This window comes from Chrysochloris asiatica, unplaced genomic scaffold (assembly GCF_000296735.1).
Source record: "Chrysochloris asiatica unplaced genomic scaffold, ChrAsi1.0 scaffold00014, whole genome shotgun sequence".
Classification (NCBI taxonomy): domain Eukaryota; kingdom Metazoa; phylum Chordata; class Mammalia; order Afrosoricida; family Chrysochloridae; genus Chrysochloris; species Chrysochloris asiatica.
This window is the reverse complement of record NW_006408532.1, coordinates 23,171,731-23,198,809: the sequence shown is the minus strand read 5'-3', so window position 1 is coordinate 23,198,809 and position 27,079 is coordinate 23,171,731. Positions and strand designations below refer to the sequence as shown.

Genomic DNA, 27,079 nt, shown 5'->3' with positions numbered 1-27,079 from the left:
TTACTCAGCCGAGTCTTGCTCAGCCTCGGGACTGGACAAAATCTCAACTGGTGGATCGGCTGCTTTTGTGTCTTTGCCATGTTGTGGTTTAGGGTTTTCTGGGCATCTGTGTCAGTAGTTGAAGTTGCTGTGGTACTTACTACACTGAGGTGGCTGCAGACCTTGGGTTTCCCTATCCTCTTCATTGCCATTCTTTCTAGGCTGTCTTTGGCAAAGAAGGCTCCTGTAAAATTGTGGTCTGTAACTCCCCCTCCCTACTCCCAGACATATTCTGACTCACTGGTCTACCTTGTTCTCCTGCACCCTGGTTGTCAGCACCCTTCTTCACTTCTTCCTGAACAAGAGGGTTGGAACACGGTGGTCGCTGCCCACAGAGCCTCCGCATATGATAAGGTGGGAACCATCGCCTGCCGTTGGGCCTGGCTTTATCCCTCGTTCTTTCCCCCACTCTCACTATTCTGGTGATTTTGCTGGTAACTGCGGGGAGGCCCCTATGACGTGGTGTCTATTATGGTTACGGTCTTCTGCATGTTTACTGCTTTGCACTGAAACTCCAGTAGGGTTGTGACATTTGCTACCTCTGCACCCTTTTCTCCTTCAACAACATCAAACTCCACAGTCTCTCCATCTCTCCTACACTGTGAAGGTAATTCCTGGCGTTATTCTTATTTATGGCAGTCTGGTGTACATCTTCCTTGGTGTCAGTCCTGTTGGTGAAACCCTATCCGTTCCTTACAATGACTATTTTATCGGTCCCAAAACCTTGGTTGCGATGACTTTCTTGTCCCCACCCGTAGACGCCGGTGGAGAGGGCCACCGCTTCCTGCGCCGCTGCCGGTGTTGCTGGGCTTGGTGTCGGCAGCGCTGAAGCTGGGGGCGGTGATGGTGACTGGAGCCGGCTATGTAAGGTAGCTGCAGCTCCTCCCCTGGTGTGATGGTCACTAGGCCCGTGGAAGTGGGGCTGCAATGGACTTTCTGGGGTCTGTTCTCAAAACACTCTCTTTTTAAAAGAACTTGCAATGATTCCCTTTTAGTCACAGAACAAACTCATTAATCTGAAGAGATCTTCTACAATTTGGTTTTGGACCACTTCTTCAAACGTCCTCTTTTGTTACATTCACTGATTCCTTCTGCAATACTGCGTTAGTGTCCTCACATCCGTGGCATATGTTCCTCCCTCCAAGTCTTTTTCCTGCCTGGTCCAAACCAAACGATGCTCCTTAATGTAGTTGTTGTTGGTTGCTGCAGAGGTGATTCTGTTATAGGCTACCCCATGCTTGTAGAATAGAACTGCTCCCTAGGGTTTCCTGGTGTGACACTGTAGGGTAAGCACTGGACCTCAAGGTCGGTGTGAACCTCAAGATCGGTGGTCAAAGACACTGTCCCTCTTTGGAACGAATCAGGCTACTTATCTCAAGGTCAGCAGTTCAAAACTACCAGCTGTTCTGTGGGAGAAAGATAAGGTATTCTGCTCCCGTAAAGATATACAGCCTCAGAAACCCTGTGCAGGGTCGCAATGGTCAGAATCGACTCGACAGCACTTAACAACAACAACAACAACATGAGTCTGAACCCACTCAACAGCATTTAAGAACAATGAAATAGGAATTCCATCAAGAGATCATCAGGCCTGTTTTCCACAGGATGGGTTTGAAGTAGCATCATTTAGCTAGTAGTCAGGTACAGCCCTGCTCTCACATCTATCTAAATTCCATGCAAACTTCAAGCCTCATCCCAAGTGTCCATCTTCTAGAAAGACTTCCATGATGACTTTAGTGCATGGGAATTCCCTGCTTTTTTGAATTCTGTGGGTGCATATATTTGTGTTCTTATTTGGGACTTAATTTATATTCTTTTATTTAATCTTGTGCATATTTTTTCCCCCAAGAATAGGGACTGTAGCCATTTTAGTAAGTAGCTATAATGGTCTTTCATTACTCACTTATGAGCAAGAGCACATTAATCTCTATTTTACTGATGAGGTAAGGAAGTAAAGAGACCTTATGCAATTTGATTAAAATGAGCCATTAACCAATAGTGATATATATATGGGTCCCAGATCTTAGGTTACTGTCAAGTCCTATATCCATTACTAAATTCTCTTTAAAAAAAGGCTTCAAAACATTTAAGTATAAATTACTTCACTTACTCCCCCCCTCAATTAGTGATAAAATACATTTTAGAACACTTAGATCTATCTTAGTTAAACTTTCCATTCAAGATACTGGTTGCAAAGACAAAGGCATCAAAGTCTCTTGAAACAAAATGGTATCTATATCAAATGCTGCTTGTTTACAGGCTGGTGGAGAAGAGAAATGTAACCTCATAATAAGAAAAGCTCCCATTTCATCCCAGTGTATCAAGTTCAATATTTTCTTCCAGACACAACAATCACTGTTTGGTTATGTATTTTGTTTTCTGGTCCTTTCCTGGCAATCTCTCCTTGGCATAACAAATAGCTAGCTCCACCCAGGAACGAGGCGAGATCCCAGTCTATCTGGTGCTTGGATTTTTCCTTATTAGGTATAAATGATAGATCTTAATTTATAGTGTGCTAAATATCTGGAAGACTCCTGGTGTCGCGCTGTAGGGTCAGCACTGGACTGTGAACCGCAAGGTCAGCAGTTCAAACTCACCAGTTGCTCCTCAGAAACCGTACAAAGGGTCACTGTAAGTCAGAACCAACTCTCGACAGCACTTAAAAACAACAAATATCTGGAAAGAAATGAAAAACAGAAAAATCTCCACTATTTCCAACAACTGTTTATTACTTAGTGTAGAAGCAATGTCTCACACTGTGATTGATTTTACCTTCTCTGCCTCCTCCGGGGATTGTCTAGGCCTGGTCCCAAGATAAAGCTACATGATTAAGGTAAAAGAAAGCTTAATTCTCACTAAAGGATGATGTCTCTTCTCACACGAAGAATCTCAAGAAAATCTACAGTGAATTATTTATATTTTATTAAAGTCATGACACATAATAAGGCATGTCTTCTTGAGACTACCTTTCTAATATTTTGTGAAAAAGAATTTATTTGTATATTGTATGATTTCTCTTCTCTTCCTCTTGGTCCGTGAACTAAGTTTGATGAAAGACAACATCATATTTAAATCTTTTAACATCCTAAGCCTTGCATATGTCTGCTTTGAGGTTTGGCAACTCTCAGATCAATTCAACACACTGTTCTATGTTTACATATTGTGCATTTATTTTATGTTGGCTAGTTTGCCATGTCTTCTGGAAGTAGAGTATACAAGTCACAGGGTTAAAATTATTTAAATCAAATATTAAATAATGTTTAATACTTAAAGATTATTAAAGCAGCAAGGAAATCCAACACACAAAACTACTATATAGGGATTTTATACATTAAGAAAAACATGAGAATTTAAAATGGAATATTCTAAAATTGTTCTTTGTTTATAACAATAGTATTTATAATTAATTTAAAATTCTGAAATTTGAAATTAACCACTGAGTCATATCTAGAATGCTCTAACCCCCCCTCTCTCATGATCCCACCATACTTCTGATCCCTGTCTTCTCTGACAGGTTGCCTTGTAAATGGTTCAGTTCCAGGTGTGCTTCTAACTGCCTTATCAGTAGTAGGATCACAGCCATAACCTTTGTGAAGTCAATGCCAAGATGAACACTCAGCACATACTTGACAATTAAAGTTTCTTAAAGGAGTGAATGAATTTAATATTTCAATTGTTGTAGTTGTTAAGTGCCAGTGAGTTGGTTCTGACTCATAGTGACCCTGTCTAGGGATTCCGAGGAGCAGCAGGTAGGTTTGAACTGCTGGCCTTGTGGTTCAAAACCGACCTTGCAGTCTAGTGCATTATCCTACAGCAGCACATCAGGACTCCACAAGTGATCTATATGCACGTTAGTGGTGGTGGTTGGTGGTAACTATGTGCCGTGGAGTCAGTTCTGACTCAAAGTGACCCTATACAGGGTTTCCGCGGCTGTGAATCTTTATGGGAGCAGAAAGTTTCATTTTGTTTCAGCAGAACCGCTGGTGGTTTCGAACTGCTGACCTTGAGATTAACAGCCCAACTCAAAACCACTACACTACCAGAGCTAGATTTTAGAAACACTAGTTAGCCAATTGCAGAGCTTCATGGAAGCTTGTTGAAGATAAATTAGTCCAATAATCTTTATTTTAGGTTGAGTCTCTTTTCGAAGCTATGCAGACCTAATTATTTTCTATATATTACTTAAGTTAACATTAAGATATTTCCCTAGTTTTCATTTTGTATCTAATTCAGATAGCTGTGTGTTGTGGGTTGTCTATACCACCCTCTCCATAGAAGATCCAGGTACAAAAGGAGAATCCACTGATTTCAATTAGAAAATTGTATTGAAGACTGACAGGTGCATGATGGGGATTTCAACTCCACCACCACACTGATTTCTTCTCTAAGGATTGCCTTGTTGTTGTTGTTGATAAGTACCGTGGAGTCACTTCCAACTCATAGTGACCCTGCACAGGATTTCCGAGGATGTAACTCTTTACGGGAACAGAAAGCCTCATCTTTCTTCCGCGGAACTGCTGGTAGTTTCGAACTGCTGACCTTGAGGTTGGCAGCCCAACTTGTAACTACTACGCTACCAGAGCTCCTTAGGATGTAAGATATACAGGGAATTTTATAAAACAAACCCTCGAATCTCCCTCCTGTACCAAGATTTTGTGTTTTAGACACCAAGTGAATTAGTGTCATTAGACATGCATTTGCCTGAGTTTATTTCTATCCCACCGTTGTTCATCTTCAAAGTGTCATGTTTGAAAGTAAGGAAAAGTTGAGGAGTCCCAATGACGTTGAAGCCTGGTTGCCCAAAGGCGTGCCCCTAAAATAGCTAACAAACAGATGTTATTGTCCTTTTCTAAATGCTAGTCTTATAAAGATAAGACACCTTTCCTTTGCCTCAGAGATGAGCATCTCATCACTACTTGCTTGGAGTAAGTATGCTTAACAAGTGGTGACACTGATGGTGACAAGTCATTGGCGAAATAGCCAAAGGATGGCAACAACCCAAATGTCCATTGACAGAACAATGTATACACAACATCTGATACATATATACAATTAAGTAGGATTCAACCCTAGGGAAAAATTAAGTCTTGATACATGCTACAACATGGATAAATGTTGGAAACATGCTGAGTGAAATAAAGCAGTCACAAAAAGACAAATATTGTATGATCCCACTTATATGAAATATCTAGAATAGCTAAGTGTGGACAGACCAAATGAGTCCTGGTGTGGCACTGAAGGATAAAGCACTGAACCGCAAGATTGGTTTAAATCACAAGGTTGGTGGTTCAGACTCACCAGGAGCACCTCAGAAACTCTACAGGGTCAGTATGAGTCAGAACTGACTCAACAGCATTTAACAATAAAGGATGGGATGGAGGAAGGGGTATTCATTGCTTGCTGTTAAGTTGTTAAGTGCAGTCAAGTCAGTTCCAACTCATAGTGACCCTATATAGGGTTTCCAAAGAGGGGCTGGTGAGCTTGAACTGCCAATCTTGTGGTTCAAACTACCCTTGCAGTCCAGCGCATTAACCTACAGTGCCACACCAGGACTCTATTCATTGCTTAGGGGACACTAAACTTTTGTTAAGAGATGGAAATATTTGGAAATGGATCATTGTGGTGGTCGCACAATGTGATGAACACAATTAATGTCACTGAGCTGTACATTCGCAGAATGATGAATGGCAAATGTTATGTTACATGTATGTTGTTGTTGTTAAGTGCCATCAAATAGTTACCAAAAAAAAAGTCCTTGAAGCAACAGTGAAGACAGGATATGGATGTATGCAAAAGGACACAGCTGTTCCTGCTCTTTAAGCAACACAGGGAAATGACATACCCAAGCTGCAGCCTAGACACCCTTCTTCACAAGGTACACATTCCTCATAGTCTGGGTCTTGGAATTCACCTACAGAAAGAGAGGTACGAAAAAAATAACCAACTTTCACTGGGTGGGGAACATTAATTGCTACAACAATCTGTTAGTGTGTAACTCAATTTCAAGCAAATCATAGTGCAATTAAAAAACCAGAAAAAAATCCTTGAACATATACATGAGTGCCACCTACTTTTTGTCTTCTTCCATTAATTCAATAGATTGATTCAGTTTGATGGTTTTCAAATAGAACACTTTGGACTATATGTTGTACAGAAAGATTTAAAGTCAAGCTGGTAGATATTATTTACTGTGGTACTGTATGATAAAGCACTGGACCACAAGGTCAGTTTGAACCACAAGGTTGATGGTTCAAACTTACCAGCTGATCCTTGGAAACCATATACAGGATTGCTATGAGTTGGAACTGACTTGACAGCACTTTACAACAACTGGAAAAATAGAGTAGGAGAAGAAAGCCTCATCTTTCTCCCACAAAGCAGCTGGTCCAGGGTTCTAGAGCCACCACACTCCCCTCTTACACCCCGGTGATGGTTGTGAGCTACCCAGCCAGCTCCAAATCATAACGACCCTGTATAGGCTTTCCGAGGTTATAAATCTGTACAGGAGGAGAAAGCTGCAGCTTTCCCCCATGGGATGGCTTGCAGATTTGAACTGCTGACCTTGTGGTTAGCAGCTCAACTCATAACCAGGAATCCTTTCCTTCAGCACTCAAACAGGAATTATTATTATATAGGCCTCAGCGACAGTCTACAGCAATCTTACGTGGAGGTGAGCATAAGCTCTAACTGTTGATTTTTATATGGTAAAGTATTGTGCAATACTTTCAATAACCTCATATGCATGTGAAAGTTGGACAGGGAATAAGGAAGACCATAGAAGAATTGATGAATTTGAGTTATGGTGTTGGAGGAGAATATTGAAAGTACCATGGACTGCCAAAAGAACCAATAGATCTGTGTTGAAAGAAGTGCAGCCACAGTGCTCCTTGGAGGTCAGGATGGCCAGACTTCATCTCCCATACTTTGGACATATGGTCAGGAGGGACCAGTCACTGGAGAAAGATATGATGTTTGGTAAAGTGGAGGGTCAGAGAAAAAGAGGAAGACCCCCAACAAAATGAATTGGCACAGTGGCTACAGCAATGGGCTCAGGCATAACAATGATTGTGAGGTTGGCCTAGGAAGGGGAGGTGTTTTGTTCTGTTGTGCATAGGGTCGCTATGAGCCAGTGCTGACTCACTGGCACCTAACAACAATTGAGCAATAGCAGTAACACATACAACTCATAGAACATTTTATATAATGCTCACTTGCTTTTCATAGCAGTTCTGTATGATCTCTGTCTCAGAAATGAAGAAACTAAGATATGGAGGCCTTAGCATAATTGTATCTAGGGTCTTAGATCTGATCACTGAGAAGAAGAAAGCAGTTGAACTGGACTTCTGGGTTCTAATCTAATTTTTTTTCCACTGTATCCTGTTCAAGGGTTTAGTGGTGATAAGTGGCAGGAGTCTCATCCTCCATGACTGACACCAGGCTGCATAGCCACTACCCATCTGTCAATAGAGGCTCTCTGTTGCTATGATACTGACCATGTTTCAACAAAGCTTGCAGACAAAGATGGACTAAGAAGAAAATCCTGGTCATCTACTTCTAAAAAGCAGCCCAAGAAAACTCTACAAAGCACAACCATATTATCTGTGACCCATCATGGCAAAGGCACAGTTGTTGAGCATGGGTTGTCATGAGGTGGAGACCAACCTCATGGCAGTGAAAAGCAACATATCCTCCCCGCAACCCCCAGAACTTGGTTTGTGTCCAGGGCAAGCCAGAAGTAGGATGTGTGTGAGAAGACAGAGGTAGCTATCACTGTCCTTGTTTCACATATGCAGTGCCAAAATCAAGAAGATATTTCATGTCCAGAAACATCCAGGTAAACAGTACCTCACCCCGTCTCCTCACAAGGAGCCTTACCTAGTCCACACTCCAATTTCTGGCAGGTGTGGTTGCCGGGCACTAGGAAGTAGCCGTTGGTACATCTCTTGCAAATGTTTGGGCCCTGGCAAAGTGCACAGTGGTCTGGACAAGGCAGGCAAGTGTGCTCGGCTGCAGGGTAGTGACCCACTGGACAATGCTTGTGGCACTCCCCTTGAAACAAGACTCGCTGTTGGCCAAACTTATCTAAATGGTTAGGGGTGAAGCAAAGAGGGAAGAAAGACACAGTTAGCTAAGAAACTAATATAACATAAGCTATCATGTTACGTAGAGTCCTGGTGTGCCGCTGTAGGTTAATGCAATGAACTGCAAAGTCAGTTTGAACCTCAAGGTTGGTGGTTCAAGCTCACCAGCCACTCCTTGGGAACGCTATACAGGGTCTCTATGGTTTGCAACCAACTCAACAACACTTAACAACAACAAATTTTATTACATATTATAGTACTAGGTTAAGGTACCGGCCTACTAGAAGCACACAGAGTGCTAGTATTAATGGGATACCAAATTTAACATAGATCAAAAAATAATTTCACTAAAATAGCAAAACAAAATATCAGGTGTGGCACTGTAGGAGAAAGCACTGGACTGCAAGGTCAGTTTGAACCACAAAGTTGGTAATTCAAACCCACCAGCCATTCCTTGGAAACCATATACAGGGTTGCTATGAGTCGCAACCAATTCAATGGCACTTAACAACCACAAATAAGTTTATATAGATGCTTCCACACTATGCAGCATGGTGCAGTGAAATAAGTAGTTGTTAGGTGTCATGGAGTCGTTTTACAATCATTGTGACCCTTTGTAAAACAGAATTAAATATTGTCTGGTCATGCTTCATCCTCACAACTGTTGTTTATAAGCCACCAATCCATCTTATTAGGACTCTTCTGGTTAACTGACCCTCCAATTTTTCAAGCATGATGCCCTTTTCCACAGACTGATCCTTTCTGACAATATGTCCAAAATATATTAGATGAAGACTCCACATCCTCATTTCTAAGAAGCATTCAGGTTATACTTCTTCCCAAACAGATTTGCTTGTTCTTCTGGCAGTCCTTGGTATTTTCAACATCCATCACCAACACCATCATTCAAATGCATCAATTTTCCTTATTCCTTATTCCAGTTTTCCTAAGTCATTGTTTAGCTTTCACATGGCTTGGGTCAGTTACACCTTAGTCACAAAGTGACGTCTTTGCTCTTTCACATTTTAAAGAGATCTCTGCAGCAGGTTGGCATTGGGTAATTCTATTGCTACAGATCAATATTGTGGAGCATGCATTCCTGTCTGTTGGAACATGAGACCTCAGGAGAACCATTCTGAAAAGATCTTTTTTATCAGAGGACCCCAAATTCTCTATCTATCGTGGTCCATACAAAATTATCAACTTAAAAGTTAGCCTGCTCTATTTGGTCAAACATTTCATTAACTCACTCCTAATGTGATGGCTGGAACTGTGGCTGCCTTGACAGGGCCAGACCAAATAATTTCTTAGGTCTTACCAACTCGATGGCACTTAACAACAACAACAACAACAACACAGGCCCTGCAGGTAGGATGTTCCCCAACCCTGATTGATTGGATAAATAAGGAGGCTTAAAGAACAATGAGCCCAGCCAATACAGCAAGTCACTGTATTCTTTCCCATTTTTTCTGAAAAGGTAAAATACTCTCAATCTGTTGTCATTTTTGTAGGTTTTATTACAAGTAACAATAAAGAGAATTATGGTAAAAACTCTCTTTCACCAGTGAAACCATGTGAAGTGTTGATGGGTGCATACCAACAATCTCAGAGCCAGTGAGACAACTGGGGGTAGAGAAATGGTGAACACATCTTCCCCCATCAAAAGAACAGCCTCTTCCCATCTCCAGCCAAATATTTTGGGAAATACAGTCCCAATTCTGCCAGATCTCCCAAGTTTTCAAAAAAAATAAAATATCCATATTTTTATTTGAAATTTCCCAATTTTAAAATTTGGTTCAAATTTTTTAAAGCACTGTGTTGGCCAAACGTGGTGTGAGTCTGGCTCAAAGTCTGTCATCTGGCCATATGAGGTCATAGAGGAAAGGCGAGCGTATGAGGTTAGGCTGGAGAGGAGTCAGGGGTCAAACGTCAGAAGACCTTTGAGATGAAGGAATGTAAATCCAGTGAGAGTAGAAAACTTTTAAATGGGCTAAAGCTGGGACACAAAAGCTCATATGTGTGCTCTGGCAACCTGTAAAAACCACAGTTGAGAAGTGAGACGTTGTGACAAAGTCTCTATCACAGTATTTCTTATCTCTTGACTTTTCACTTTTAATGCACATCGTAGCTTTACTGTTTCTACTCAGTTTTAACTTAGTATTTGCACAGCCTTTCCTTCTGCTTTTAGGAAAAGACATGACTTTTCTCTCAGATCCTCAGGGGCAGTGAGTCTGTGTTTACAGTAACGTCAATGAAGTTTTTCATGTTCTGATAACAAACAGACACCCCAAAGGTGTACTATTCTCTTTAATAAATAGCTGTCTATCTTTCACGCCTCAACCCCAGAGACAAAGATTCTGAGTCATACTAAATAATGGCCTAAGACAGAAGACAGTTTTGAGGCAGGGAAGAATAAACAAGTGACCAGACTCTCACTGTGACTTTTTGTTTATGGTACATATATTTATGATGTCACTGTTGTTAAGTGTCATTGAGTTGGTTCCGACTCATAGAGATCCTGTGTAGAGTTTTCAAGGACAGACTGGTGGGTTTGAACTGCTGACCTTGTGGTTAGCAATTGACAATTCAACATTTTATACATACACAAGTCAGTGATTACATTAATCATCTGCAATGTGATAGTTAACTTTGCTAGGCTATGTTGCTCAATTCTTTAGTCAAACACTACTGTAGGTTCTGTTATGATGAAGTGGATATATGTGATCGACTAATTGGACTTAAGTTAGGCAGATTACCCCCTGTAATGTAGATGGGCCTCATCCAATCACTTTATGACTTTAAGAGCAAAAAGGGAGTTTCCTTAGAGTATGCTCTGCATCCAGACTAGGAATAAATATTCTTCCAGAACTCTCTCTTCAGTCTTCCTGTCTGTTCTGCAGATATGGGGACACAAGCCTGCAGAAATTCTAGACTGATGCTTGACTTACAGGTTTGGGACTTACCAGCTACCACAATTGTGTAAACCAAGTCTTTAAAATCTCTCTCCCTATATATACATAAGTGTATATATATATGTGACGGTGCTTGTGTATGTTTACATATATATAGTGGTGGTGGTTATGTGCTATGGAGTCAGTTCCGATTCATAGCGACCCTGTACAGGGTTTCTGAGATTGTCAGTCTTTATAGGAGCAGAAAGCCTCATCTTTCTCCTGTGGAATGGATGGTAGTTTTGAACCAGAGCTCCAAATATATACACATATATATGTGTGTGCATTTGCACATTCTATATCTGTCAATTTATGTACAACTCACTGAGTGTTATGTGAGTGTATATATATATATATATATATATATATATATCATTATTATTAAGTGCAGTCAAGTTGATTCCAACCCATAGCGACCCTGTATAGGGTTTCCAAGGAGCAGCTGGTGAGCTTGAACCACCGAGCTTGTAGTTCAAATGGCTTTGCAGTCTGATGCATTAACCCACAGTGCCGCACCAGGGACTCTCTCTCTCTCTATATATATATGTTGTTGTTACTAAGTGCCGTCAAGTTGATTCCAACTCATAGCGTCCCAGTATAAGGTTTCCAAGAAGTGACTGGTGAGTTTGAACCACCAATCTTGTGATCCAAACTGACCTTTCAGTCCTGTGGTAATCCTACAGCACCATACTAAATATATATGCTCTCACATATATAGAGACACCATCCATCTGTCAGTTTGTCATACTGTGGTGCTTTGTATGTTTCTGTGATTCTGGAAGCTATGGCACTGGTATTTTAATTACCAGCAGAGACAGATTTCAGTTGAGCTTCCAAACTAAGAGAGATTAGAAAGAAGGAAAGACAGACCACTTCTGAATGTTTAGCCACTAAAAATCTTATGAATAGCAGAGGAACACTGTTGGATATGGTGCCACAAGTTGAAAGTATCAGAAATAGCTGCAGAATATGGTTGATGAGCCCGCCATGTTGGAAAACACTCAAAATACCACCGAGGAAGAGCTGCTTTCTAAAAGTATAATTGTCCATAATGCATGAATGGAGCAAACCTTTCTAGACATTAATTTTATGGTGGGGCACAGCTCAAAATGAGAAGAAACAGCTGTAATCATCCATTAATAATCAGAACATGGCATGTATGAAATATGAATCTAGAAAAATTATAAATTATAAAAATGTAATGCATTTTTTAGGATATAGCGATAGATATCTTAGACATTAGTGAGCTGAAATGGATTGCTACTGGCCATTTTGAATCAATCATATGGGTTACTATGCCAGAAGCAACAAATTCAAAGGAATTTACTCATCAAAAGAACATGTCAAGATCTATCTTGAAGTACAACACTGCCTGTGATAGGATAATATCCATATGTTTACAAGGAAGAACAGCTAACACCATTATTATTCAAATTTACTCACCAACCATTAAAGCCAGGATGAAACTGAGAACTTCTACCAGCTTCTTCAGTCTGGACTTGAGCAAATATGCAATTAAGATACATTGATAAATACTGGTGATTGGAAAGCAAAGGTTGGAAATAAATAGGAAGTATCAGTAGTTGGAAAATATGGCCTTGGTGATAAAAAATGATGCTGGGGATTGCATGATAGAATTCTGCAGGTCCAATGGCATTCATTGCAAATACCTTTTTTAAAATAACATAAAAGACAACTATACACATGGAACTCACCAGATGGAATACATAGGAATTAATTTGACTACATTTGTAGGAAAACAAAGTGGAGAAGTTCTATATCATCAGCCAAAACAAGACCAGGTACAGACTGTGGAACAGACCATCAATTATCATATCCAAGCTAAGAGGCTCTGGTAGCATAGTGGTTACGAATTAGGCTGCGAACCTTAAGGTCAGCAGTTCGAAACTACCAGCTATTCCACAGGAGAAAGATGAGGCTTTCTGTTCCCATAAAGATTTACAGCCTCGGAAACCTGCACAGGGTCGCTTTGAGTCAGAACCGACTTGACAGCACTTAACAACAACAACAACAACAAGCTCAGGTTGAAGATGAAAAAAATTAAAATGAATCTGCAAGAACCAAAACATGCTCTTGACTAGATAGTAACTGAATTTAAAGACCATCTCAAACACTTGGTACATTAGCCATTAATGACCAAAGACCAAAAGAGTTGTGGGATGACATAAAGAATATTATACAGGAAGAAAGCGATAGGCCATTTTAAAAGAAAGAAAAGGCCAAGATGGATGTCAGAAGAGACACTGAATATTGCTCTTGATCATAGAGAAGCTAAAGTGAATAGATGAAAAGAGAAAACAAAAGAGCTGAACAGAGAATTTCAAAGGGTAGCTCAATAAGATAAAGTCAAGTATTATAATGGCATGTGCAAAGACCTGGAGTTAGAAAATCAAAAGGGAAAAACATGCTCAGCATTTCTCAAACGGAAAGAATAGAAGAAAAAAACTTGCAATATTGAAGGATAAGCACTGGATTGCAAGCTTGGTTTGAACCACAAGGCTGGAAATTCAAACCTAACAGTCACTCCTCAGAAACCCTGAGAGGTAGCATATGATCAACAACGGATGGTACTGAAGGGAGAAATCAAAGTGGCACTGAAGGCGCTGGTGAAAACAAGTCTCCAGTAATGGACGGAATACAAATTGAAATGTTTCAACAAACTGATGCAGCACGAGAGGTGTTCACTTATCTGTGTCAAGAAACTTGGAAGACAGCTACCTGGACAATCAATTAGAAAAGATCCATATTTGTGCCCATTCTAAAGAGAGGTGATCCAACCAAATGTGGAAATCATAGAACAATATTAATATCACATGCAAGTAAAATTTTGCTGAAGATAATTTTTAAATGATTGCAACAATACATCCACAAGGAACACCAAAACTTCAAGCTGGATTCAGAAGAGGATGTGGAACTAAGGAGATCATTGCTAACATCAGATGGATCTTGGCTTAAAGTAGAGAACAGCAGAAAGATGTTTACTTGTTAAAGAGCAAAGATATCAGTTTGAGGACTAAGGTGCACCTGACCCAAAGCATGGTATTTTAAATCAATTCATGTGTGAAAGTTGGAAAATGAATAAGGAAGACTGGAAAAGAATCGATGCATTGGAATTATGGTATTGGTGAATATCACATATTTTGGTATTGGTTATGAGTATCATGAACTGCCAGAAGAGCAAACAAATCTGTGTTAGATGTACGGCAAAGAATGTTCCTTAGAAGCCAGCATGGTGAGACTTAAACTCTCACACTTTGGACATGTTATCAGGAGGAACCAGTTCTGGAGAAGGACATCATGCTTGGTAAAATAGAGGGTCAGTGAAAAAGAAGAACATCCCCAGTGAGGTGGACTGACACATTGGCAACAACAATGGACTCAAATTTAACAATTGTGAGGGGGACGCTGGACCCAGCAGTGTTTTGTTCTGCTGTGCACAGAGTCACGGAGTCAGAACAGGCTAGACAGCACATATACAGATATGTGTAGTTGTTAACTGGTGTTGAGTTGTATTCGATTCATAGCTACCCCATATAAGGTTTCTGAGAAGTGGCTGGTGGGCTTGAACCGCCAACCTTACTATTACCAGTCCAATGCTTATCCTACAGTGCCACAACAGGACTCCGTATATGGATATTGTTGTTTTGTTATGTGCTGTAGAGTCAGTTCTGACTCATGGCAACCCTGTCTAGGGTTTCTGAGGAGTGACTGGTGGGTTTGAACCACTGACCTTGAGGTTCAAACTGACTTTGAGGTCCAGTGCATTATCCTGCAGTGCCACACCAGGACTGCATGTGCGGGTATGGTGTTGTTGCTGTTGTTAAGTGCCATCGAGTCGACTCTAACTCAGAGCAACCCCATATAGTGTTTTCGAAGAGCAGTTGGTAGGTTTATAGAATGTACAAATATACATGTATTGTAAAACGTCTATCAGTTTATATACAACTCATTGACTCTGCTTTCCTAGAGAACAACACTCACCTAATCCACAGGAGGTGCAATTGGAAGACTCAATTCCTTGGCATTCTTGGCAGGTGTGGTGACATGAATGGCATTCGTTCTTAAATTCAAATTTCCGTGAAGGACAATTTAAGACACAGCGACCATTGTCAAAAATCCTAAAACCATGCAGAGAAGAAAAATAAACTTAAGTCAAGTTAGTAAAGGTGCCTTTCTGGAATGGCCCTAAGTATCAGAACATATTGTGTTCATGTTTCACGGACAGATTTGGCTTTCTTGTTCCAGAAACAAGGGGATGCCTGGGACTCATCATTGGTAGAGCATGTGGAATATTAATCACACACCCATCCCTGGTCTGAGGTTTGGACAACAGACATGCTAGAGACTGGCTTGGTGATCAGAAGATGTAATCCATGATTTTGGTTCCAAACAAGTTGATGGTTGCCCACAGGGATTAACCCATGTTGTAGGCTTCCTCCAGCACAGGCAACAGTGAGATGGAGACTTCTGAATTTTCAATACACTAAACAGGCCTCTTGAATGCACAGACCTTGGAGAAAATATTCTTCCTCTAGTTATCAGTATGTCCATACTTAGCTAGGAAACTATCAGCTCCCAAAAGGAAGAACAAAACACAGTTCGGTAGTTTAGGTAGTGTTGTTAAGTGCCGCCCAATTGGTTCCAACTCATAGTGACCCTGCCTTGCAGTTCAAACTGGCCTTAAGGTCCTGTGATTTCAAGGGTCATTTTTTTTTTTTTTTTCCAAAGAATCAATGCACTTTAGTTATGGTATTAGCAAAGAATACTGAAAGTACCATGGACCGCCTGCAGAACAAACAAGTCTGTCTGGAAGAAGTACAGCCAGAAAGCTCCTTGGAACAAGGATGGCAAAACTTCATCTCTTGTATTTTTTTTTTTTTTTTTAAGTTTTTATTGTGAATTGAATGATAGTTTACCTGGGAGAACATTGGGTTTACAGTCATCCTATTGTATTTTATTTCATTGCAATGATTACAATCCCCTCCATGCATCATCAGTCAACAGTATTTGCTTCTACTTTCTCTGTTTTTTGTTTTGTTTTGTTTTTGTTGTTGTTGTTGTGGGGGATTGTCTTTGGGAGATATACGCAGAAACACTCAGGAATATATAATAATTTAAACAACTAAAGGAAACATTCTGCAAGCCTGCCTCCTGGCTGCCAGCACACAGCCTTTCTCTTTCTATGCATCTAGAGTCCTCAACTGCTCCCTTTCTCCATGTCCTCATCTCTGCCTCCATCTCTTGTGTCACTGCTTCTCTGGATAGGGTCCTACATTCCACTTGTGCTCTTCTCCCTTGATGGTCCTAGGGTCCTCTGTTTCTGGATTGTAAGATTAACTACTTCTCCATTTTTCTTAGAAAACTTCTACCTTTTTACAGTTGTGACAGTCGCAATCAGTCATGATAGCAATTATTCACTATTGAATCATAAGAATCTTATCCCCATCACTTTTCACCAGATCCACCTAGACAGGATGAAAACTATTCAGTGGGAACTCTATTTTTCCCTGCACACTCTTAAACTAAATTCCCTACTGAAAACTTGTAAGCCAGTCACTTCGTGCCTTTATCACCCCTTCATTAGGAAGCCAATGTCTAAGTTGCCTGTCACTATCTACCCTGTATAAAGAGCTCTGATAGTGTAGTGGTTACGAATCATGCTGCTAATCTCACCGTCAGCAGTTTGGAACTACCAGCTGTTCTGTGGGAGAAAGATGAGGCTTTCTGCTCCCATAAAGATTTATAGCCGCTATGAGCTGGAACCGACTCCACAGCACATAACAACAACAACAATCTACCCTGTATACAATAGGGAAAGGATTGATACTTGATTTGAAGACTCCTTCCCTCTCTGTTGGTATTTTGAGCTACTACATCCAAGAGTGTAGGTCAAGTTCATCAAATTGTAGCAATTTATCCTTGTTTCCTTTATCAAAAAAATTTTTTTAAATACTCTAGTCAAGTTCTGATTATCAAGCCATTGAGGCTATAGGTCAAATGGGTACTATCTTCAAGTTTGGTTGTTCTTGTGCGTCTCTCCTCACTTCATATCAGCTGGATGCTTCACTCTCAGCTCTAGCCCTCTGTGGCTATGTAAGACATCTATTTTGTCTTCTGCTGTTTGTGCGTGTTTTAGTTATGTTTGATAATGTATTTATTACATGCATCAGAGCCCCTAAGTCTCTCCTCGTTTGTGGAGCTACTTCAGGGTTTTGATGTTAAACCCTATGAAGCAACTATTCTCTATTTGGAGTCCTGGCATAGTGCTGTAGGACAAACACTGGACTGTAAGGTCAGTTTGAACTGCAAGATGGATGATTCAGATTCGCCAGCTACTCCTTGGAAAGCCTCTACCTGGTTGCTATGAGTTGAACTGACTCGATGGCACTAAACAATAACAATGACAAGTTTGTCTCTACTTTCTCACTTATGCTCTTTCTCTCTGTCTCTTTTTTTTTTTTTTTTTTTTTGTAGTAGTAGCAGTAATTGTTGTCTTTGTATGGGTCTTTTGTTTCATTGGTTACATTTATTCCCAAGTATTTCATCTTTTGGATGGCTATTGTAGATGGTATTTTTTCCCTGATTTTCTTCAGTTTTCTTTGTTAGTGTAAAGGAATCCAACTGATTGTTGTATGTTGATCTTGTATCCTGCCACTTTGGTGAGTATTTCAATTAGTTCCAGTGATTTTCTTGCTGAGTTTTTGGGATTCTCTATGTACAGGATCATATTGTCTGCAAATAAACATAGTTTTACTTCTTATTTGCCATTTTCGGTGCCATTTATTTCCCATTCTTGACTTATTACTCTGACTAGGACTTCCAAGATCATATTAAGTAGGAGTGTGGTAAAGATTCCTATTGACAAGGGGGATGTTTTCAGTGTCTGTTGAGAATAATGTTGGTTATTGGTTTTAAGCATACATTTTATGTATATAGGAGTCATGGCAGCATAGTGGGTTACTTGTTGGGTTTCTAACCACAAGGTCAGCAGTTTGAGCCCACCAGTCACCCCACATGAGTGCTTCTATAAAGATTTATAGCCTCAGAAGCCTTACACAGGACCACTGTGAGTTGGAACCAACTCAATGGCATATATATAAGACTTACCTGGGATCTGGGTGGGCTAAAAAGAAGGAACAAGCTCCTTTCACACTCTAATCTCTGTAGTCAGATGAGAAATTTCATGAAAGGTCAGATGTAGGCTTCCAGCAACTTGTTCTCAGAGTAGCATTTGCTTGTCTAAACCCCTCTGTTTCTGTAGCTAGAGGCAACCCTTAATAGTGGGCATTTACATTCTGGGTGTCTCAGTTCCTAGCACAGCTGCAACATAAATGCTACAAAGTGGATGGCTTTAAAGAACAGAAATGTATTTGCTCGTAGTTCTAGAGACGAAAAGTCTGAATTAGGACAACGATCATGTCAATTCTTCCTTGTGGATAACCCTGGTGTTTCTTGGTTCCTTGACCATTCTCAGATGGCTTCTACCCTTCTCATATGTCCTTGCTTCTATGTCTAATCTGCTTTTATATCGTTCAGAAGTGATCAGGGCTAGGACACATACTATACTGACAAGGTCTCGATTACATCCACAAGTATATTGTTGTTGCTAAGTGCTGTTGAGTCAGTTCTGACCCATAGCAACGCTGTATAGGGTTTTCAAGGAACAGCTGGTGAGCTTGAACTGCCAACCTTGTGGTTCAAAGCAGCTTTGCGGTCCAGTGCATTAACTCACAGTGCCACACTAGGACTGCTCCACAAATATAGGGGTTAGGATTCCAGCACATGTTTTAGGGGGACACAAGTCAATCCAAAATACCACACTTGGAGGAAATTGGACAAGGGGAGGGCAAGGCACCCTGAACAATGTGTGGCTTGTTGTCTTCCATCTGGCTCCCATACCCTAAAAGTCTGTATATTTTGCATCTGTTTAGAAATAGTGAGATTTAAGACAGCAACAGAAGGTCACCTCTGTTCTTGGATTCTCAGCCCCTTGCAATCTGGTCACAGTGCCCAGCATCACTGGAGAGAACAATCGTTTTGGCCAACTACAGAGCGTGGTGTCCCAGCCCTAAACAGACACTCATACACATCTGGTTGTCCATGTCAAAACAGAACTCAGCCAGAGTTTAGCAGATGGCACTAATGCCAATGATGACTATCTTGTTCCCAGCCTGGCTCTGAGCTAGAAGATTTTTCAAGGCATAATCTGGAGTCATAGTAGATAAGCACTCGAAGTCGGTTTGAACCACAAGATCGGTGGTTCAAACTCACCAGTCACTCCTCGAAAAACTTATACAGGGCCACTGTGGGTCAGAACAAAGTCAATGGCACTTAACAACAGTTCTTTTTCTTCTTTTTTTAAAATGCTACCTATTAAAAAAATTGCATGAGAAGTTTCTAAAGTTATTAAGCAAGTAAGCTACCTCATGAGTTTAGCTTGAAAAGAGAAGAATGGGGCATATTTTTGGGGGGACTCATTTTCTTGCTAAATTCCAATGGAGGAACGATGTAAAAGGCAACATCATTTAATGCTTTATTCAAAGAAATGAGAGATTGGTTTAAGGGAAAAAATCATTTCCCTCAGGAGAGGAGATTTAATACTTTAATTGGAATCATTAAAGACTATGCAGAAACAGAGGGGGAAGCAGACAGTGTTATACTTTTTTACTTTAGTGTTTCATTGTAAGAAAGTGTCAAACCCTTAAGTGTGCCTTAAACCAGCTCCCTCTACCTCTTCCTAAAGATGAACATGGCAGCACCCCACTTTTGTGAGAACATCGTTCTTTCTAAAGATGGGGAGATGAGCAAAATAGGCATGCATAAATGCTAGTACTGACTTACATTCTTCACCCTGTACCCTTTTCCTCCTCAGGTGAAATTACTGAGGAAGTACTACTTCAAATTGTTAGTTTTCCTCGACAGCAACAAATCTTCCCTAATGGAGAATTATAGATTCCTTGCTCTGGGCGCCATTCGGGTGCGTGAAAAAGTCCTTTCAAGCCATCTCAGGGACCACCTACCATCCTATTTATAAATTTATAAGCCCTCTACCCCCAGGTAGGAGTCCTGGTGTGGTGCTGTTGGTTAATACGCTGGACTGCAAAGTGGGTTTAAACCACAAGGTTAGCGGTCAACTTCACCAGCTGCTCCTCAGAAACCCTATACAGGGTCACTATGTGTCAGAACCGACTCTACGGCACTTAACAACAACTTCTACTACCCCCCAGGTAGCCTAACCTTTAGAGTGAAGAACTTGTCTCCACCAAGTCGCACTGAGTTTTGATGTTTTGTAGCCAAAAGACAGTGAGTAATAGTTCCAATGAAGTTCACCAAAAGGTAGGAAAAGGCAAAGTCCAGTGCTAATGAGCCAAGTAGAGCTGATATGCTCAACACTGGGAGTGACTATCCCAGAAGCCCTAAGGTGTGTGTGTCTGTGAGATAGAGAGAGCTGTGGACTGGAAGAGGAGCGCTGAAAGTCAGGGTTAAATGATCCTCTGCTGATTGTTGACTTGGCCTAATTAAATCCATCATGAAGGTACTTAATGTAATTTCTTGGTGTTTTAATGTTCTAACAGAATGTAAGTTGGCAAAAGTCTTTGTTTTCTGAATTCACTGAAGCAGATCAGATCAAATGCTTGAGGGTGGGTCAGGACAGAGGTAGCTTTTGTTGTTGTTAACTGCCCTCCATCAAGCAGTTCTGACTCATAAGGACCCTGTCTGGGGTTCTCGAGGAGTAGTTGGTAGGTTCGAAACACCCAACTTTTGGTTAGTAGTCCAATGCTTATCCTACAGTGCCACATCAGGACTGCTTTTAAATTGTAGACTCTGTAACTCCTTCAGGACTGTGTTGGGAAATTAGCCTGATTATCCAGGGTCATGGCATTACAGAGCTACCAATGAATGTTAAATCGCAAAGCTTCATTCAAATCTTCAGTTGTCTTTAAGGAGCTAAGTCCAAAGACTTAAAGAATTCTAAAGGGGTCACAATAGTCCAATTCCCTTGTATCTGGGTTCAGCATGAGTCAGGGACCAACTCAACAGCGAACCACAACAACAAACAGAAAACTACAACATACAGAGGACTTTTTGAAATTTGAACTTGCAAAATAACCTTGAGGGTTAAATTTATTTATTTTTCAATGTTTTATTATGCACAATTTTAAACATATGTAAAATTTGACATTAAAGGACAAGCCTTCCTCTTCCCCATGTATTCATCATTTAATTTCAAAAACAATCAACACATGGCCTATCTTACTTTATCTGTGTCTCCATCAATGTATCTTCTTCCATATTGTTTTGAAGTAATCCTTCAAAATGTTAACATCTTTCTCCCAGATAAAAATTCCTTTAGGGGTTACCTTTATTCTACCAGGCTTAGAGATATAAAAACTAACTGAAGAATAGATAGAAACTCAGTGAAAACAATTATCCTGATTGCACTCTGCATCCCTGCATCTCATATCCCTGTTCCAGATCTATCATCTGTCTCTCTCTGTCCTGAAGCATGTCCTATCTCTTAGACTTTAAATACACTTACCAAATACAACCTTCTTGTGTCCCACTATGAGGGTAGCTCTCCACACATGGTACCCTATGGCTGCTTGGGTACATGTTCAGTTATCTCTTTCTAGCTGCCTCTTGCATTTCCCGCTTGGGCAAGCCAGTCCTTTCCAAGGACAAATTCCATCCTTTCTTTCTCAGAAGGTGACACAAAAGCCAAAAAAATCCCAAACTCACTGTCATTGAGTCAAATCTGGCTCATAATGACTCTATATAGAATTTCTGAGGCTGTAAATCTTTACAGGAACAGAAGGCCTCCTCTTTCTCTCATGGGGTGAGTGGTGAGTTTGAATTGCCAATTTTGGGGTAACCAGAACTTATCCTCTAGGGCTCCTCAGAAGGCAATATTCATTACATGATTTTCTAATAAGATCCCTGAATGTCTTCATCTTATTTTTTCACTTCATGTAAGAATTTCTTTCTCTCTTTCTCTTTGTTAATTTCTCTTCTGCCTTTGAGGAAGCCATCTCTTCTTCTGGCCATTGTCAACTGCTCAGTAGGCACTATATCCCTCAGTTCACTTACCCTTACCTGCAAGAATACTTCCAATTGACCTCACATAAGAGGAAACACCAGCAGAGGATCTACAGTTGAGAGGAGAGAGAGGCTGGTGTATTTATCTATTTCTCCTTCAATGGGTCTATGATTGCATCCTTATCATTCCAGCTTTTATTATGCATTCCCTTCTCTTTTGTTCCAGCTTTCACTTCAGTCCTAGGGTGTCCCAGGTTTCCCCCTAAGTGAGTCATCATCTCTTGACTGCAATAACCTCTTTGAGGGCAGAGAGCATGTCTTAAAGAGCTTGTTGACCTGCATCTCATGCAGAGCTAAACCTACAGCAGGCGCTCAAGATCGTCTTGAATGGACTTGATTCTATTTAAGGGAAGTGTTGCATATTTTGTTGCCCTTTAATAAAAAGTTAACACAACTATCTTAAAAAGTTTCTTTCTTAGTCTTGGAAGTGGGTTTGCTCTGAGGTGACCCAACCACTTGCCTTGATGTCTCCTGGGCGAGCAACTTGCTTGTTCTTGTAGTAATCAGTCGGTCTGCCTATATTGTTTTGTATTTTTCCTGTTGGTCTTTCTTTCAATAAGTATCTTCTGTTCTTCTAGCCTCTCCAGGCTGCTCTGCTTGTCCTTTCAAGTGGAAATTTCCCACCTCTGCAGATTCTGGATGCTGTTCAGGATTCCATCTATAGTCTTATGTAATGCAGAGGCTTTGCAGGAAGCCTCCTTCATTGGGCATGTTGTAGCCCCATTTTAGGTATTCCAATCAGTTATAGGCAGAAGATGGACTTACAAGCTTTCTATGGTGATATTTCTGGCTACTCCTGTCTCTCCCCCTCAAGTATCTATTTTATAATGGTATGCAAGGGAAACCAAGATTCAAAAGACAGCTGAGCATCTTAACATTATTTCTCCCCCTGTGAGCTAAGCCCCACAACATTCAATAGACTCCTGTGAACCCAGCTGGAGACCTGGTTGGCCAGCAGTGTGGCAAGACCTGGGGACTCTTAGGCCCAGAGTCAGTGACATAGCCACAGAGGACTAGAGTGGAGAGTGAAGCATCCAGCTGATAAGAAGAGAGGGCATATGCATAAGAACACCCACACTTGACCTGGCCTCAATGACTGGATGATCAGAGCTCAACAAGAACAAGAAAGAAGAGGAAAAAAAGAGTAATCTGATACAATTTGATGAACTTGACCAACACCTATGGATGCAGTAGCTCAAAAGAGGTAACAAATCTTTACAGTGAGGCTCATTCCCACCCCCTCCATACACAGAGTAGACAGGGATGGGCAACTTGAACATTGGTTACCCAAAATGGGGGGACTACAAAGGCAAGAAGTGACTGGCTTACAAGCTTTCAAGAGAGAACCTAGATCCAGAGGGCATGGAGGAAAGTAGAATCTCCACTGAGTAGTATCCAATTTGTCTAGGCAGGGCTGATGAAAGGAGATGTGGATAGGTCTCTTGTGATACAATAGTGAATAATTGTTATCAGGACTGATTGTTAGGGTTGGAAATGTAAAGGTAGATGTTTTGTAGCAAGGATCAACTTTGCAGTGTAGGAGTGGAGGTCCCTGGGACCATCAAGGGGGAAGAGCGAAGAGCAGGTCCCTACCCAGAGAAGCAGTGATGCCAGAAAAGGAGGCAGAGATGATGACATGGAGAGATGGAGTGCCTGGGCACTCTAGACCCAGAAAGGGAGAGGGGCTGTGTGCTGACAACCGGAAGGGGTGGGGGGACAGGTTTGTAGGGTATACCCCTTGATTGGCTGATGATGCATAGAGAGGATTGTAACCACGGCAATGAAATGATATACGACAGGATGAATGTAAAGCTAATGTTCTCCCATATAAACTATCACATAATTCACAATAAAACATTTTTTTTTAAGTTTCTTTCTTTTGAATCCTTTCAGGGCAAATTCAAATAAGAAAAGAAGACAGATAGGTCTTGACCTGATACAAAGCTCTTTCTTAGATGTATCTGCAAGCAACTGATATCAAAGAAGACAAATGGTGGAAGAGAAACAGAATACTCTTTCTCCATGTCTCTTCCTTGATGTAAAGGAGATGAGTAGAAAATAGTCACTGGTGAATATGATATTTTAAAGAGAAGACTTAAAAAAAGAAAGAGAAAGAGAGAAGATTTTAAGAAGTCCTGATTCAAGATCCTTACAAATGTTTTACTTTCCTCACAAACTAAGAACCTGGGTTACCAAGCCAAGAAATGAAACTATTAAGATGACCCAACATTTGTACCTCAGGTTTTCTTATACCATGGGTATTAGTTTTGTTTTTAATTTTGTATGATTGACATGATGATGGAATTGCTACCTCACTTCTGGTGAACCAGGGACAATTGTGACTTCTGTGGTGTATACTGACTGATGGTGGCTGCCTTACTCAATAAATGCTAAAGTGCTTTTGTATTTCAGAAGATGTTCACACAAGCATTGCCATTTGAATGTTGGCATGGTGACGAGTTACAGGAGAAACAGGACCTCATTTTGAGAATGCTCACTGTATCTTATAGTTGTTGTTGTTAAGTGTCAGTTCTGATTCACAGCAACCCTGTATAGGGTTTCCAAGGAGTGGGGAGTGGGTTTGAATCACCGACCTTGTGGCCAGCAGTCCTGTGCTTACCCTACAGTGCCACACCAAAATTCCCTATCTTATAATATACCTTGAAATTACTTAAAACTCAATGTTTAAAGGTATAAATATCTTGGACACTCAGGCACCATTATTACAGTTAACATTCAGAATTCTCTAAGACTGCTCTTTGGTGTCTCTTTTATTTCCTCTTTTCTTCCTTCCTCACTTCTTTTATTTTTATTATTATTATTTTTTTAAATAAATGTTTTATTGTGAATTGTGTGATAGTCTACATGAGAGAACATTAGCTTTACATTCATTCTATCATCTATCATTTCATTGGCATAGTTACCATCCTGGACATGCATCCTCACCCAAACAAAGGGTGCACCCTGTAAGCCTGCACACACACCCCCTACCCCCACCAGAGTCCTCAGCCCCTTCCCGTCTTCTGATCCCGAGTCTCCAGCCACACCATCTCTTAATGTGGTCTTCTCTGCCTCCATCTCAGGCCTCACCGCTTCTCTGGGTAGGATCCCCCTCTCCACTTTTCTCCATTGATGGTCCTAGGGTCCTCTGCATCTAGACTGAAAAGTTAATCACTCCCCTCCTTGCTACAAAATGTCCACCTTTGGATTTCCAACCCTCACAATCAGGCCTGATAACAATTATTCACTATTGCATCATTCTTTTATGTTTTCCCCCATCTTTCCTTCCTTTCTTTTTCTGAGAAAGCTATTTGAAGAGCCAATCCCATAATATTGATTACACATTTTATCAAGTTCAAGAAAACAAGCATGTATTAAATTATCAGTATGTGTTAAGCCACGAGGGAAATAAAGGGACAAATGCAAACAGAGTTCCTGCTTTGAAGAGCAATGCAAACTAGAAGATAAACTGGCTAGAGTGACTATTGTATGAGACTGAGTGGAAGTTCAATGCAGAGGTGCTAAACTCTTGCCCCTGGAGCAGTCTGTGCTGGCCTGGGGAAGAGACCTCTGCTTCCTGAACTTTTGGCAGAGTAGTGACAAGGGTGTTCACTGAAACATTCAATCAGTCAACACACATAAAGTGGACCATTTGCTAAAATTATAACAGGCCTTCTCCCAGTATTAGAGCCCTTCATCCCTTTCTGTCAGAATTTTTTTTATCAGAAATTCCCAGAATATTAGCATAGATACCTGAGTTTTTCAGAGACTTGCTCTTCCCTCAGTCACTGAATTACCAAATGTTGTCTACTATTTTCTTAGCATTGTGCTAGAGATACCAAGATGAGTATCTCAAGGAGTTTACAGTCTGACAAAGAGACAGATTTGTAAATGTATCATGTCCTAAAATGCTACTGATATGCTTATGGAACCTTATACAGAGCACAAGGGGAACATGAGAGGGAAAGGTCCATTCTACTGGAAAAGGTTAGCAATGTCTTCATAGAGTAGTGCATCCAGGGAATGACTCCAGAAATATGGATAGAGATTAGACCAGCAGATGGAAATGATGGTTGAGGAATGGATAAACATATAGGGATGAGGCTACAAACATTTAAAGTAGCAAAGTCCCCATTTCCATCAACGAGTAAGGCCCTTTAGAGGCCAAGGAACTAACTCTTGTTAGGGGTATTGGACATCTTGGGAAAAGGTGCTGAAAGAGGCTGTGGGCAGATCAAGGAAAGTTTCTGTTTCATGGGAAGAACTTTAGGCCTGTGGGGTGTCCACAGGTGACATAGTAGTTTCCAGGGCTACCACAAAAGTACTTAAAATGACACAAATGTATGTTCTCAAGTTCAGGAGACCAGAAATATTAAATCAAGGAGCCAGCAAAATTGGATCTTTTTGGAGGCTGTGAGGGAGAAACCATCCTATGCCACATTCTTAGTTCTGGTGATTGCCAACAATCTGTGGCACTCCTTGGTTTGTAGGCACTTCCATCCAGTCTCTGCCTTCACACAGCCTTCTTTGTGTTTCTATGTCCTCTACTTTTCTAATAAGAACACTAGGCATTGGACTTAGGACCTAACCTAAATGCAGGATGATTTCACTCCAAGATCCTTAACTAATGGCATCTGCAAAGACTTATTTCCAAATACAGTCACATTCTGAGGCTCCAGGTGGACATGAATTTTGGTAGGACACTCTTCAACCTAATACAGGTAGTAAGACAACTCCTCTCTCCATCCTGCCCAGCAGTGACCCCATGTGCTCCCACCCACCAGGGCGTACTGAGAGCCACTCACCTCGGGACAGGGCAGCTAGTGCAGTCTTCCTGGGTTGGCCCCCAGCATTTGGCACATGAAGCGTCACAGATCTGACAGTCTCCAT

The 27,079-nt window shown here is 40.9% G+C and overlaps 1 pseudogene; it reads right to left on the bottom strand.

Moving 5' to 3' along the window:
- Positions 1-27,079, bottom strand: LOC102812075 (annotated as a pseudogene).